At 36.9% G+C, this 17,326-nt stretch overlaps 1 protein-coding gene across 1 annotated transcript in view; it reads right to left on the bottom strand.

The window, feature by feature from the left end:
* Positions 1-14,510, bottom strand: part of cant1b (calcium activated nucleotidase 1b) — a 63,809-nt gene extending 49,299 nt beyond the window's left edge. Inside the window, exon 1 of the mRNA XM_028791812.2 lies at positions 14,349-14,510. The gene's annotated coding sequence lies outside the window, so the exon portion shown is untranslated. The remainder of the gene's footprint in view (positions 1-14,348) is intronic.
* Positions 14,511-17,326: the final 2,816 nt, after the last annotated feature.

Below are 17,326 nucleotides of genomic sequence, written 5' to 3'. Positions count from 1 at the left end.
GTAACTAATTATTTTAAACACTATGACAGTATTTGTTAACAGTTATGTTTCAGTACTGTACCTAGTACTGTTAAGGGAGACATATTGGTTTATATATAGTTACATTACCATACCTACTGTTCCAACTGGAAGGGGTACAATTCTAACATCAGCAGCAGAGCAAATTCTGTAGAAAACGTTAACTCCCTCGTGTATTTAGTAACAGAAATTACAGTTTTCCACATTAAACTCAACTGTGTCTCATGATCACCAAATAGTATATAGTGATCTTTTACAATTTCATTCTATGTTCAATATAACTATACTAGAAATAGTACAATGGCAATAATGGTAAGAAACAGATCTGCACAAACTCTTTTAGTCTTACAGGGTAATCATACCTTGAATACTACCAAAAATTAGTTATAAAAAAAATTCTGCTCAGGAAGTATGCAGAAAATTTTCCTCTTAAATATATTCTCTAAACTATTTACGTAGACTATACACACTATAAAGAAAAGAATATTTTTACTGTACCTTTTTGTTTTCTATTTTTTATTTTTTTCCTGGGATCGGCCATTACCTTCCACACAAGCTGCCAAGAATTTTTACTCTTTTGATTCAAAGCGCAAAAATTATGTTTTCCAATGCATTATTTTATTATGCACAAATAACCATGTAGCTGGAGAAGACAATGTAAAACTGAAACGCACAGACTGCAGAATATGACTAAGTAGGGGCAACACAAAAAAAGGGCACAATTACACACTGAAAGGATTAAAAAGTAACATGAGTAGTCATGACTATAAATGAGGAAAACACTTTTACCTAACATGCAATGACATTTAATACATTTTTTTCTTTAAAAATGTGATATCTAGGCTTTAGGTGCAATGCTATAAATGTGTTATTGAATGATGGAATGATTATTTTTCTATTTTAACAGAATGCTTTACTGCATAACTTAAAAATCTAATACCAGCAGTTATTAACAATGTGTTAATGTTTCTATGGTTACAATCCAGTGACAAAAAGCAAACCGGATTTTTATTACACTCCGCAGGACTGAATGCAAACACAAACAACAATACAGACCTATTGGTTCTGTCTTTTCGCACAGTTTTCATTTATATCACACCTTATGATGAAGACTAAAAAATAAATTACTTTGTGAACAAACACAAAATGGTCATTTGTTACGGACAAAGAAAAATTGCACAATAAAAAAAAACAAGAAATGTAACGTATCATAAGCACACTACTGTATAAGTAACATAGAGACACTGCAGACCAGATGGAATAATGACATCCAATAAATATTCAGAAAGAATTCACTTAACAGTTCATTTTCCAGGCATATTACCATAATATCACTTATACTGATAGTTTTACTTGTTCTCCTTAATAAAAAATAATAATAACAAAAAAAAAAAACAGGGCATTTGTGGTAATTTAGTTTTCACTCATCGTATAGTAATGGACTTTTGTTTGTTTTGTAAAGTGCCTATTTATAATGCACCCCTGTGAAAGAACTATATAAAATACAGATCCATTACTGTTCTGCCAATAGAAAGTATAAATTTTTGCAGAGCCCAAGGGCAAAAAAATGATAGGATCACGAGGTAAATAATGGAGTCAAACCAGGTAAGAAAATCTCCATAATAAACTCAAAAACCTAAACAAAACACTTAACAAAAACGCATAGTCAATGGCCTTGCAAGAAGTTCTTTAAATCTTTTCAGGAAACCTAAAAGCATACAGAATGTTTTGTTTCATACCCACAATTTTGGACAACCTAGAAGTACACTATGCCAACCTTTACTCTGTGTCAATAACAAAACCACATCAACCTGACTACAATAATTATAGCACAACCAGCTGAATTCTAGGTGTCACATGATAGCAACAGAGGACAATACTAACAACAACATGTCTTAAAATGTTGGAGCCCATTAAAAATAAAATGGCTCATAACAATAAAAAAATTACCTCAAAACAAAACTAAAGTTAAAAAAAAAAAACATTTTTGGAATAAGTACAAAAAGGAATATAAAGGAAATAAAAATGTAGACATACCATAAGACGAAAAATAAATACATTTAAAAAATTCACATGAAAGTATAACACATACTGTATATGGCTACAGGACAGTTTTTATTATTCAGCTTCTAATCTTTAATCACTGTTCTTATTACAAATATGAAGTATGTATACAAGTAAGGACAAAGAAGGTAAAAACACAAATATTAACTCGTTAGGTTTTAGGTTTTCTGTAGGATGAACACAACGTGATCTACAAAGTAAAATATCAATTAATTAATTAAAGCCTCTTTTACTCGGGTATTGAATGTAATTTTAAACATTGTGCCAGATTTCATGTACATTATTGATTAGATTAAGATTCAGTCTTCTACATCTGAAGGCGCCCAGCCATCTACATTGGTGAAATAGACAGATGGCTAGCAGACTGCTTCAGGAAGCACTATGAAGCCATTAAAATCAAAGATCTTACAAAGCCTATTGTAGAACACTTCACACCATTTGATCAAAGCCAAACAGATCCCTCTGTGTTGTTTCACAGGGTTTCAAAGACAGTTTTTCTAAGAAAAACCAAAAGACGCTAAGCTCATTATAAGCCTGGGATCACATATTTCTCCAGGTCTTAATGACAGAATAACATTTTTAATATTTCCCTTCAGCTTTACTAATGGTAGCTGTTTCACACCTACACTCACCTTTTCTCCTTTAATCTGCCCTGACTTTCCTTTTCAGTATGGAATTAACCTTTTTTCTCTTTTTGCAGATTAAGATCTGGGGTCAGATTTATAAAGAACAATTTGAGCTTCTTTTGTGTGTTTGCAACTTTCCTCACTAAAGGCAGGACTTATAAAAGAAAACTTGACATGAAAATCTGCACATATTTACAGCAACTCTGAACCATCCATATGCAACATTTTGGAGAAAGTAGGAAATGACAACACCCTTGATCAAGTAAGAAAATGCAGTTAAACCAGATAAATTCTCACATATAATAAATCTAAACTCGCACATATAATAATTCATATCACCATGCAGTTAGTACTATGTGTGTTGATGTGACAAATGCATTAAACCTCAAAAGTGATGAAAATGATGTACAGATTATATTTCAGTTCCCTTTTAGGAAAGCATAGGCTGCACATTTACACTAAAGAACTTTTTTTGTTTTTTCATCAGTTTATATGAACTACCTGTTGTCAAATCACAGGACTAGAAACTACAGCACAATAAGAACACAGGTGTGAGCTACAAATACAGTGGGGCAAAAAAGTATTTAGTCAGCCACCAATTGTGCAAGTTCTCCCACTTAAAAAGATGAGAGAGGCCTGTAATTTTCATCATAGGTATACCTCAACTATGAGAGACAAAATGAGAAAAAAAAAAATCCAGAAAAATCACATTGTCTGATTTTTGAAGAATTTATTTGCAAATTATGGTGGAAAAAAAGTATTTGGTCAGTAACAAAAGTTCATCTCAATACTTTGTTATATACCCTTTGTTGGCAATGACAGAGGTCAAACGTTTTCTGTAAGCCTTCACAAGGTTTTCACACACTGTTGCTGGTATTTTGGCCCATTCCTCCATGCAGATCTCCACTAGAGCAGTGATGTTTTGGGGCTGTCGCTGGGCAACACGGACTTTCAACTCCCTCCAAAGATTTTCTATGGGGTTGAGATCTGGAGACTGGCTAGGCCACTCCAGGACCTTGAAATGCTTCCTACGAAGCCACTCCTTCATTACCCGGGTGGTGTGTTTGGGATCATTGTCATGCTGAAAGACCCAGCCACGTTTCATCTTCAATGCCCTTGCTGATGGAAGGAGGTTTTCACTCAAAATCTGACGATACATGGCCCCATTCATTCTTTCCTTTACACAGATCAGTCGTCCTGGTCCCTTTGCAGAAAAACAGTCCCAAAGCATGATGTTTCCACCCCTATGCTTTACAGTAGGTATGGTGTTCTTTGGATGCAACTCAGCATTCTTTCTCCTCCAAACACGACGAGTAGAGTTTTTTTTCATCTGACCATATGATATTCTCCCAATCCTCTTCTGGATCATCCAAATGCTCTCTAGCAAACATCAGACGGGCCTGCACATGTACTGGCTTAAGCAGGGGGACACGTCTGGCACTGCAGGATTTGAGTCCCTGGCGGCGTAGTGTGTTACTGATGGTAGCCTTTGTTACTTTGGTCCCAGCTCTCTGCAGGTCATTCACTAGGTCCCCCCGTGTGGTTCTGGGATTTTTGCTCACCGTTCTTGTGATCATTTTGAACACACGGGGTGAGATTTTGCGTGGAGCCCCAGATCGAGGGAGATTATCAGTGGTCTTGTATGTCTTCCATTTTCTAATAATTGCTCCCACAGTTGATTGCTTCACACCAAGCTGCTTACCTATTGCAGATTCAGTCTTCCCAGCCTGGTGTAGGTCTACAATTTTGTTTCTGGTGTCCTTTGACAGCTCTTTGGTCTTGGCCATAGTGGAGTTTGGAGTGTGACTGTTTGAGGTTGTGGACAGGTGTCTTTTATATTGATAACGAGTTCAAACAGGTGCCATTAATACAGGTAATGAGTGGAGGACAGAGGAGCCTCTTACAGAAGAAGTTACAGGTCTGTGAGAGCCAGAAATCTTGCTTGTTTGTAGGTGACCAAATACTTATTTTCCACCATAATTTGCAAATAAATTCTTTAAAAAGCAGACAATGTGATTTTCTGGATTTTTTTTTCTCATTTTGTCTCTCATAGTTGAGGTATACCTATGATGAAAATTACAGGCCTCTCATCTTTTTAAGCGGGAGAACTTGCACAATTGGTGGCTGACTAAACACTTTTTTGCCCCACTGTATCATGAACTATAGCCTATTCATAGCCTAATGGTTTGACAAAATATACTTGGCACTGCTTGACAAATGCAAGACATCATATACGAAAGGAAGGAGCTTTTATTGACTGGTTGGATTTTTTTACCAATTATGAGTTCATTTAGACTTTCAAGAGCCGTTCTCTTGGAACTTTGTGCTGGATAGGACACAGCATCAGAAAGATAGACTGCTTGAATAGGGCTCTACAACAACATATCTAGGTTTTAACAATGGTTGACTTTCTAGCAACAGACCCCAACTAGAGGGAACTAGTCCTTACAGGTGGTGCAGTGGTAGTGCTGCTGCTTTGCAGTAAGGAGACTGTGGAAGATTGTGGGTTCGCTTCCCAGTTCCTCCCTGTGTGGATAGCGCTTTGAGTACTGAGAAAAGCGCTTTATAAATGTAATGAATTATTATTATTATTATTTAACTGACAAGTAAGGAACATGTCAGCTAAGCTTCAGGTCTATCATGCCTGCTGTGTTTGACGCCATAAGCGACTGGCAAGGGGCTACATTCAGTTTCTGTATGCTATTCATTATAAGAGCAATCATGTCATACCACGTGCCAGGTGATAGTGACTATCCTCTCAGACGCTGGCACATTACACCTTTCTCCGACTACTGAGTGATAAGAGTAGGTTCTACAATGCCATGTAGAGTCCGTCATAGGACTACACTTGACTGTGGCTCTATGCATCAGGTGGGAGAGTGCTCTCTTACTCAATAAAGGTTTGCAGCATCGTGAGTACATATTTATTATTACTATTGGTATAGTCCATTTATGGCTATTTCAGGGTGGCAACTGGGTGGGGTTCAAAGTGAGTGAACCACTTGGGTCAAATGACCGTAATATAATACAAATTCTCAGAGGTTTGAAAGAGCAAAGACTAAAACTGTTAAGTTTAAACTATGATAGGGTAGAATTTGGACAGATTTGGCCAAATCTGAAAGAGTTAAACTGGGATACGCTTTTCAGTGTAGAGACAGTTGCGGAGAAACGGGTTTAAAAACATACATATAATGGAAAACCACAAAACCCTAAAAATTGGAATTAGTAGGAAACTATGACATACTCAGCAGTGGGTAAGTAAGGAGATAAAAAAGAAGCTGCAAAAGAAAAAACAGTTGTATAAACCAAGGTGTATGAGACTAATAACTCTAATGCTAATTATAGGACCATATGAGAGCAGACAACCATCCATCCATTATCCAACCCGCTATATCCTAACTACAGGGTCAATGAAAGAGCAGATGCCCTAAACTTGCATTTTTCTGGGGTCTTCACATGTGAGGAAGTGGATTAAATTCTCAGTAGTAAAATTAGCTACTAAGGATGTACTGAGTGATTTTGAAATTGTACAGTGAGAAGTACTGCTTAGATTAAATAGTCTAATGAAAATAATTACCAGAACCAGATAAAATTTATCCTTGACTGATCAAGAAAGTGAGTATATACTGTACATTAACCCTTGATATATATTTTTAGGAAGTTACAGTGCACTGGGAAAAATCCCAAGGACTAGAAAATGGAAAATGGTATCCCATTATATAAAAAGTGTGATTGGGCAGATCCAAGCAATTACAGGCCAGTAAGCTTAATGTGCATCACATTTAAATAAATGAAAAAAAGGAGTTATTAAGGATGAGATTAAGGATGAGATGCCGATAACAGGAGTTTTACTGAACAGTCAGCATGGGTTCAGATAAGGGAGGTCATGTTTTACCAACATACTGAAATTCTATGAAGAAGCAACAAAAGGATATGATCAGAGTATAGCATTATAATAAATCAAATATATACTGCTCAAACATTAAGGGAACACTTAATCATCACATTCTAATACCAAGTCAATTAAGCTTCAGGGATATCAATCTATCCAGTTAGGAAGCATAAGTAATTGTGAATCAACCTCACCTGCTTGGGTGCAAATGAAAATGACAACAGGTGCACTGGAGAGGCAACAAGAAGACAATAATCAAAATGGGAATGGTTTTGCAGGTGGTAGCCAAAGACAATTTCTCTCTCCTTATCCTCTTCAATATTTTGTTCATTGAGAACCAATGTCTGATTTAACTGTTCACTAAATTTTTTTGCATAGTGTATTTAAATCAATGCCAAAGAGACAAGCGGAATATTTATATTGCACAATATTAGAGGGACCTGGACAGCATACAGGCTTGGGCAGGTATGTGGCAGATGAAATTTAAGGTGAGTAAATGTAAAGTATTATACATAGGAAGTAAAAATGAGAGGTTTGAATACACAATGGGAGATACAGTCATAAGAAAAAGTTTGGGAACCCCTCTTAATTCTTTGGATTTTTGTTTTATCATTGGCTGAGCTTTCAAAGTAACAACTTCCTTTTAATATATGACATGCCTTATGGAAACAGTAGTATTTCAGCAGTGACATTAAGTTTATTGGATTAACAGAAAATATGCACTATGCATCATAACAAAATTAGACAGGTGCATAAATTTGGGCACCCCAACAGAGATATTACATCAATACTTAGTTGAGCCTCCTTTTGCAAATATAACAGCCTCTAGACGCTGTCCTCCTATAGCCTTTGATGAGTGTCTGGATTCTGGATGGAGGTATTTTTGATCATTCATCCATACAAAATCTCTCCTGTTCAGTTAAATTTGATTGCTGCCAAGCATGGACAGCCTGCTTCAAATCATCCCATAGATTTTCGATAATATTCAAGTCAGGGGACTGTGATGACCATTCCAGAACATTGTACTTCTCCCTCTGTATGAATGCCTTTGTAGATTTCAAACTGTGTTTTGGGTCATTGTCTTGTTGGAATATCCAACCCCTGTGTAACTTCAACTTTGTGACTGATGCTTGAACATTATCCTGAAAAATTTGTTGATATTGGGTTGAATTCATCTAACCCTCGACTTTAATAAGGGCCCCAGTCCCTGAACTAGCCACACAGCCCGACAGCATGATGGAACCTCCACCACATTTGACAGTAGGTAGCAGGTGTTTTTCTTGAAATGCAGTGTTCTTCTTCTGCCATGCAAAGCACTTTTTGTTATGACCAAATAACTCAATTTTTGTCTCATCAGTCCAAAGCACTTTGTTCCAAAATGAATCTGGCTTGTCTAACTGAGCATTTGCGTACTTTGTGCAAATTGTCTAAATTGTAGAACGATGTACACATACACCATCTGCAGCAAGATGTTCTTGCAGGTCTTTGGTTACAGACAACCCACAGATCACCCCCATTCTCATAATCCAGCACATATGCTGCTCCTGTATTTTTCTTGGCCTGCCAGACCTGGGTTTAACAGCAACTTGGCCTGTGGCCTTCCATTTCCTGATTCCATTCCTTACAGTTGAAACTGACAGTTTAAACCTCTGAGATAGCTTTTTGTAGCTTCCCCTAAACCATGATACCCAACAATCTTTGTTTTCAGATCTTTTGAGAGTTGCTTTGAGGATCCCATGCTGTCACTCTTCAGAGGAGAGTCAAAGGGAAGCATAACTTGCAATTGACCACCTTAAATACCTTTTCTCATGATTGGACACATCTGTCTATGAAGTTCAAGGCTTAATGAGCTAATCCAACCAATTTGGTGTTGCAAGTAATCAGTATTGAGCAGTGACATGCATTCAAATGAGCAAAATTACAAGGGGACCCAAATTTTTGCACAGCCAGTTTTTCACATTTGATTTAATTTCATACAACTAAAAATCTTTGTTTGGAAAACACCCCAGTACTCAGATGTTCCTAGGAAATGAAAGACATACCACTGTTATCTTTTTTGTTGAAAGTAGAGTCAATTATTATGCAGGCCCAAACTTTTTCATATGACTGTATGAAAATTGAAAGTACACCTTACGAGAAGGATTTAGGAGTCATAGTGGATTTATCACTATCAGCTTCCAGACAGTGTTCAGAAGCCATTGAGAAGGCTAACAGAATGTTATATTATATAGCATGATGTGTAGAGTACAAGTCAAGAGAGGTTGCGCTAAATTGTTATACAGTAATGCAATGGTTAGAACTCATCTGGAGTACTGTGTACAGTTTTAATCTCCTGGCTACATATATGACATAGCAGTGCAAGAAAATGTCCAGAGATAAACAACTAGACTTATTCCAGGACTGCAGGGAATGAGTTATGAGGAAAGAATAAAACAGCTGTGCCTTTTCATTTAAACAAAAAGGAGACTAAGAGGAGGAGACATGACTGAAGTGTTAAAAATTATGAAGGAAATTAATACAGTTGATCAAGATTGTTACTTTAAAATGAGTTCAGCAGTAACACAGGAAAACAGTTGGAAAGTTGTTGGGTTAAGTTTCGCACAAACTTTTGGAAGTTTTTCTTTAAAACAGAGAACCACAGACACATGGAATAAGTTACCAAGTACAGTAATAGACATTAGAATTGTAGGGACCTCCAGAATTTTGGAAGAATTAAGTAGATATCACTGGCAAGCTTTGTTGTGCTGAATGGCCTGTTCTTGTACAGATTGTTCTAACGTTCTAATTTAACGCTTCAGTTCATACATCCAGTCAATAAATAGTGCAGATTGAAAGCGGAGGCTTGGCAAATGTAAAGCTAAAGAAGTTGGTCTTTAGACAAACTTTCCAGACATCTGAAGCTTGATAAAGCTGCTCAATTCTCAGGCTTGCTACATACTTCTCTTATTCAAAAAACGTGTTCAGCACTGCCCCTCTCTGCCCTTACCATCATGTAAACTAGGGATGCACCGATCCCGATACCAGTATCTGGTATCGGCCTCGATACCACATTTTCTAAAGTACTCGTACTCGTTAAAAGTCCCCCGATACCGGGGACCGATACCACGGTCTGAGAAATGTCTATGTTTGAGCGGCGTGTAAGGGGTTAATCACAAGCGCCAAGTGCCCGCCCCCAGGCCCGGGCTGCAGCTCAGAGCGGGGAGAAGGCGAGGCGAGACATGTCAGCCGTGTGTAGGGTTGCCACCCGTCCTTTAAAATACGGAATCGTCCCGTATTTGAGAATGAAATTGAGCGTCCCGTTTTGAATCACTACGGGACGGGTTTTGTCCCGTATTTTTTTTATCATTTTTTTTAAAGCAGCATCTCATGCAAATCATCCCACACGCATTTTATGAAGATGCCTCCTTTCCTACTTTTGATTGGGTAATACGGGATGTGGCCCCCGCTGCAGTATGCGTCCCTTATTTTTTTGTATTAAAAGTGGTAACCCTAGCCGTGTGGAACTATTTCAAAGTGAATGAAGACGACAAAACAAAGGCGGACTGCAAATTGTGCTCAGCGAAATTGTCCAGAGGAGGCTCAAAAGGTAGCGCATTTAACACAAGTAATTTAATCAAGCACCTAAAATCCCAACACGACAACGAGTACAAAGAGTTTACTCACGCTTCTAAACCAACACAACCCACGCTGCAGCAAACTCTTGCAAGACGAGAGAAAATGTCCAGAGACAATCCACGTGCTGTGAAAATAACACAGGCAATTATCGAGTACATTGCATTGAGTGACCAGCCACTCACGGAGGTAGAAAATGTGGGATTCCTGCGTCTCCTCCATGTTCTGGAGCCCAGATATGATGTCCCAAGCCGCCGCTACATGACTGACACGGAGCTGCCTAAACTACACGACTCCGTGAAAAAACATATCCACAGCCTACTGCAAGCCTCCTCTGCGTTTAGTTTCACCACGGATATTTGGACAAGCAGTGTTAGCCCCGTGTCGCTAATTAGCCTAACCTCCCAGTGGATAGACGAGAGTTTCTTGTTTTTTTTGTTAAATTATATGACTAAAGCTGTTACCTGTAAATTTAAATCATGTTTTTATTAAGTACTCGGTATCGGCAAGTACTCGGTATCGGCGAGTACTGAAATGCAAGTACTCGTACTCATTTTCCAAAAAAGTGGTATCGGTGCATCCCTAATGTAAACAAAGCAATTTGTTTGAATTTCACTAAATAATTACATAGCACATCCATATTAAAAAAAAAGACTCAAAACACTATTGTCAAAAACTCTATTTAAAGTAATATTCTGCCTCTCATGATCAGTTAGTACAAGTGCCTAAAACAAGTGTATGTGTGTTCCCTTTTGTGAACTACTGATCCCACTCTGGTTTAATTGATAGATGGTTCCAAATGCTTCCACCAGTACCTATGAAACTGATAAAACCTGTTCAGTAATCGGATATATGTAAGCTATGTTCAGGCAGCTCAGTGTAACTAGTGCATTTTTTCACTCATAAAGAAACACATGAAATTAGAACTTTTCACAATGGATTTAGACAGCACTACAATATTTTACTTTATTATTCATGTGACTTTTGTTATACATTGTAAAAAATGTCAGTTAATTTAACAGTAAAAATACTGTAAATAGTGAAAGTAAAATACCTTTTCTGAAAAGAACGAAAGTTACCTTAAGTTCTACTGAAAATTATCGGTATATCTTAAACAATACATTTCATTATTTTTTACAGCCACGTTCTGTAAAATCAATATTTTTCTACCTTCAAAATATGCTACATACCATTTACTGATACATTACAATTACACTGACAGACATCTGTTAATTTTATAGTGTAAAACTGTTAAATAGTGAAGGTAAACAACTGCAAAATGTAAAACAGTAAAGTGCTATTTCAGTAACACCCAAGTTATGATATTTGCACAAGGAAACACCGCCTTTTACCATATTGTTCCTGATGAACATACCTTTGAACAGGATGGAAAAAAAACTTAAAGTCAGCAGACTTATTTTTTCCTGCATGCTGAAGGTTTTTTAAGGTTATGGAAGCTGATTTATGGTGGGTTGTATTTGATAAGCTGGAACACCTGTAGGACACCAAACCCCACAAAAGCACACTTTACTTCTCCACCAGACAATGTGCCCTAACTTCCTTAAACAATTAATTGTTTTCAATGTGTATAATTAAATGATACATCTTTGCTATTGGTTGTTGTTACTTTACTGATGCAAACTGCATACTGGGGTTTGATCCTTACAATACTTTCTAATGGTTTATTGATTGGCATATTTATTACAGTGCATGGAGTTATGGTTAAACATTCCTTTCTGTTGGAATGTGTTATAAAGAAAAAACAATTATTTACTACAAAGTTATACCGCAGACCTAAAAATACTGTGACCTTATTCATTACGGTAAATTTCTGGCAACCCAGCTGCCATTTTTTTATCGTAAAAATAACATTTTTATACACTTAAAAATATTGTCACTTTTTTTTTTTTTTTTTACAGTACAATTCTGGCAACCCAGCTGCCAGTACTTTACCGTAAATTTAACATTACTTTTTTTTTTTTACAGTGTATCTGTGCCTTGAAAATTAAGATGAATGACAGTACAGAATCAGAATTTCAATAGAAAGAAAATGAAGCGATGCACCTAATAAACATTTGGTTAACTGTCTCCAGCTAATATAGCCCAATTTCCTCTTGTTTTCCAACAGAAATGTCACACCTCAAGCAGGTATTTTTTCACAGGGAGAAGACAGAAGATGACATAAGTAACTGAACACCCCTCTCGCCCATGACAATCTGAAATCGCCAGTACATTCACCTTCACTGGATGCACCTGGTTCAATCAGATAACCCTTGGTGGATCAAAGACCCAAACAAGACAGGCCTAAATCCCTTTACTTTAAAGAATTTTGACAGCATTATTTTTGCTGTAGGTTTCATCTCTTTACTGCTCAAACCATTAAAGATAACTGATGCTTCAGTTATTTACTTTCTGACATAGAGCTTTGACTGTCCCTGACTGTTCCCCTGCTTAGACCATTGTGACTGCATTTTCCAGCATTTATTTTGCCTCACAGTAATCCTCTGGCATTTTACCCCCACTGCCTGTAAAAGTTTACAGAAACAAATAAAAAACTCTAAGTAGTGATACCTTAAAAATGACTTGTGGACAAATTTTATTTGAAAGGTTTTGTTACAAAGGCAGGTTTAAAGCTATTGTAAATAAAATATTGTAAATTAAAGCATCCTGAATAATCTATGTTGTTATTGGTTCATGCTTTATAATTTTTGGATTATTATTTTGTCACTACTGGTTAAATTTCAATTACTGTAAATTCATCAAATAAATTTAATATGTGGACATGTTAAAATTAACTTGGTAGGCTATAAAAATACAAACAATTTGTTTATAACACTGTGTGGCACTGGGTTTGCGTCCTGGGTTCTCCGTACGTGGAGTTTGCATGCTCTACCTGTGTCTGCATGGGTTTCATTCCACTGTCCAAAAACATGCAGGTTAGGTGAACTGGCAACCCTAGTGTGTGCCCTGCAATGGACTGGCACCCTGTCCAGGGTTTGTTCCCTGCCTTGCGCTGTATGCTAGCTGGGATAGGCTCCAGCAGACCTTGCAACCCTGTTCAGGACAAAATGGGTTAGAAAATGACAGTTTATAACATTTTGGGATTTCCAGTGAAGTGCAACAACTACACCTTCCCCTTACCTGTTTTCAAAGAACAAAACAAATTGGGAAATAACATTTTTTTATGAAGCTGTTCAGCACAAAAATATTTATGCCCTGCTCTACTATGACTTTCGACTTAATAATGCACAGCATACAGAATTTGTGTAGTTAGTGTAAAGATTTCATTAAACCCATATCAGATGGCTTAATGCAAAACAACATCACCTTCTTAGATTTTATAATGGGGGGGGGGGGGGGGTAATGTGACGCTTTATCATCCCGGTAACATAATGTCTAAAGCAAAAATCGTGCTTTCAAGTTTGCCAGTCCACTGCAGGACGTAGGGCTCACTCATTCACACCTGCATGGGCTTAATCACCATTTCACTTTTCGCACTGGGAATCAAAAAATATAAATATGACAGCAGAAACATGCCCTACATCCATTACTGCATGAACGTAAACATTTTGATAATAAACCCAGTGACAGACTACAAATAATAGGTGAGATGCGAGAATGTAAAACAACAAAGTCTTTCAGTAATCAGGTTATCAATTTTTATGACACTCTCTCTCACAAGCCACCAGAAGGTAACTGTGTAAACCAATAGATCTGCAGCAGAAATACTCATTCCATTATCTAGGCTTATTGGAAAATAAAGCACTGGAGAAACACTAGTACATGTGTACATACCAAGAACTAAACTTCATTGACATACAGTTAAAATAACTGCGCTAATCTTCAAGGGAATCGTGTCCTTCACTGTAACATGCCAAAAAAATACCTCCTGACATTTATTAGCAAATATATACACTGAAACTTACATATATATTCGATTCCTTGCAGTGACCTGCTCCAGCAAAACTAAACACCATGTTTACTTCTACCCTTCACATTTTTCAGTCTGTACTGTCAATTGCCTCAATACCCCATGGCAATCAACCTTTCATATATGACTTCGTTTCACCCTTACCACCCCCGTCGCTTGAATAATGTGTAGACAATCGAAGGAATCGCTTGCTATAACTACTTACATGATTAGGGGAGCTCCAAAAAGCGGAGTAGATGGTTGCAAAGTCAAAACATCGGACCATTCACTTTTCAGCAGCACTTCTTCCGGAGAAAAAGAGCCATTCGACCTCGACCACGCCCACTTCTGCGCTGCGTAATCTTTAACGTGCGTCACACCACAGTGCGTAGCGACAGGACTGAACACAGTTTAATGGACTGAATTAATATCGACACCACCCGGAATTTAAACACCCACCAAATTTAGAGCATGCGTAGAACGCGATTTTTTTATCGGGAGCTCCCAGTGAAGTTCAATGTTCCGTGTTGTTTTTTTAATATGGATGCGTTGTGGTATATACTTCGTGTAATGTGCGCTCACCTATGTTTATAATCTTTATTTAATGCTGTGTATAACATATCACCCATGTATCAGGTCTAAGGTTATAACAATTTATATGCAGAAAAAAATAGAACGACATAAAAGATAGACAATTGAGTACCAGAAATATTTTCATTAAATTAAGTTGAAAATCCTTAATAAAGCAATAGCTTTATTATTTGTTTTTTTTTTTTGCTAAGATCGAAAACGTATTGGTACATAATTTAATAAGTAAATGCGTACAAACGATATTATGACAAAGAAACCTACCTGATCAAGAAATGCATATTAATTATTTTTTTTAACTAATCAACTTGCATCGAGCGCAAAGAATCGCTGAAACAAAAAAGAGATAAAAGAAGCACTACAAGCAGTTCTAATCTGAACATAAAACGTAAAACCCTTTTTTTTTTTTAAAGGCAGCACCGCTTAGCAACCTGGGATGTCAAATCCACCCGACGCTACAGTATAAATGACTTTATCCCTCTGGGGAACATCATCTCTAAGAATATAAAACTAAGCAAATATAGCGTTAATCTGAGGTGGCATTTTTAAAATTTAACAGTATACCGCGACTTTCTAGAAGGATCTGTCCATCAGTTCTTTTCTTAAAGTCTAAGAGAAGATCAAACCAAAAAGAACTGACAAATAATACAGTGAAAGAATAAATTATGTAGCCTTTTTACCGAACATACAGCCATTGCTCAAGGAACTTACGTTGTGTGTTATCAAACTGGCAGTACCTGAGAGTAGTATTTTAAATAGCAATTCTCTGATTTTGTTATTGATAAAAACTTATAAGAAAAGGTCTGAATGACAGTTTCTCCTTTGTTGAACTTACCATTTACATGTAATTGTACTTTTAGTTTTATGAATTAATAAATTATTATTAAATTATTATTACTTCTCTAGTCAAATATTTTAACTCAGTCCATACATTCATTAATTTTCTTAACTCACTTATCCAGGGCAAGATGGCAGGAGAGCCAGAGTCCATCTCAGCAATCATTGGACACAAGGCAGGAACAACAGCTGGACAGTGTTCCAGTCTATCACAGGTAACTCCATTTAAAGATGATAAAAAATCTGTCTAATCAAAAAGTATTTGCAGTGCTGTGACTGCTTCTAATTAAAAAAAAAAAATCTGGGTGTCACATGCAATTTTGTATTCTCTTACTGAAAAGATAACTTCCAGATTTTGAGCAAAAATGAGAATAGGCAATCATATAATGATTTTTGTCAATTAACTGGAAATCAATAGATTGTTGTTATTACACCATTTATCTGAGAATAAATGGGTCTACCTTTTAAAAAGGCATAAATTCAAAGCTTAAGTCACAGCAAGAAAAAGACTACAACTAATTTTTGGTGCATTTCATAATTCCCTGAATGTCACCAGATGCAAAAGAGAGGGCCACTGGCATGCTTTAGGCAGGCATGTCAAGTGTGTGTTGTCAGATACTGTGGATTAAGACACTCTACTGTGTTGTAATTGCAGGTAAGGTTTTGATAAACCAGCAGGACAAATAACTGTACAAGATCTGGTCACCAATAATGTCCACAATGGAGCACATCATATTGGGCCATCTGAAAGATCATTTAGATCATCTATCTGTACTGCTGCTGAAACAGCTAGCAGACTCAAAGCCTAAATCAGTGACAGGGCAGTGAGAGACAGTCTTCATTTAGCTGATCTTGATCTGATCCAACAGCAGGACAATGTCAGACTACAAACAGTTGCTGTGGTCACATCTGTCCTCAGGAATGAATGCTGGAGTGCATGGCCTAACTGCATTGAAAATCACTGGGTGTCCTGGATCTTAGTAAAACCCATCAACTTCATCTGCACAAATCAGCTTATTTGATGTACTCTTTGGGTATTTTCCAACTGCTCTGTGTTTTCTTTTTTGTGCTTTCTGGGATTATTTGGTCAGAATATAAGTCATAAGCAGTATTGGCTGGAAGAGACAGTTACATGTGATACTGATGGACCATAAGATGACAGTTGCTAATGGTCATAGACATTATTGTTATCCTCTTGTTCCTGTTGTACTGTTTTGTTTTCCTATTATTCTGTTTGTTGTTATTTCATAAATAAAGGCTAAAGTTCCAGTCAATGTCTTTTTTCATCAATATACAGGTTAAATTGGTGCACCTATTTATTATGTAGCATCAGAGGAACAAGACAGAAATAGAAAACTGTTGCCCCACTTGACCTATAGATATGTGATTGAATCCCCTTCTTTCTATTGTAATGGCTTGCCCACCTCTAAAGTAAGGGAAATTACTATATTATTACCTCCCTCTTTCTCTGTCTGTCTGTCTCTCACTTCCTGTCATCCTCTTACCTTCCTGTTGTTCTTCTTCCCATTGGTGAGCCTATGATCAAAACCTTTCTTCAAACTCGAAACCCATTTAATTCAATCCATCTTGTATAGTGCTCACCACTCTGTACAGGCTCAGAGTGGCCATACATATATATTATTACAGTAAAGTACAAAACCTTATGTTTGTACAGTGCCTTCAGAAAGTATTCAAATCCTTTTACTTTTTACACATTTTGTTATGTTTCAGCCTTATGCTAAAATCATTTTAATTAATCTTTTCCCTCATCAAACAACA

The sequence above is a fragment of the Erpetoichthys calabaricus genome, chromosome 14, assembly GCF_900747795.2.
Source record: "Erpetoichthys calabaricus chromosome 14, fErpCal1.3, whole genome shotgun sequence".
Taxonomy (NCBI): Eukaryota; Metazoa; Chordata; class Cladistia; order Polypteriformes; family Polypteridae; genus Erpetoichthys; species Erpetoichthys calabaricus.
This window is presented reverse-complemented; position numbering and strand designations above follow the sequence as displayed.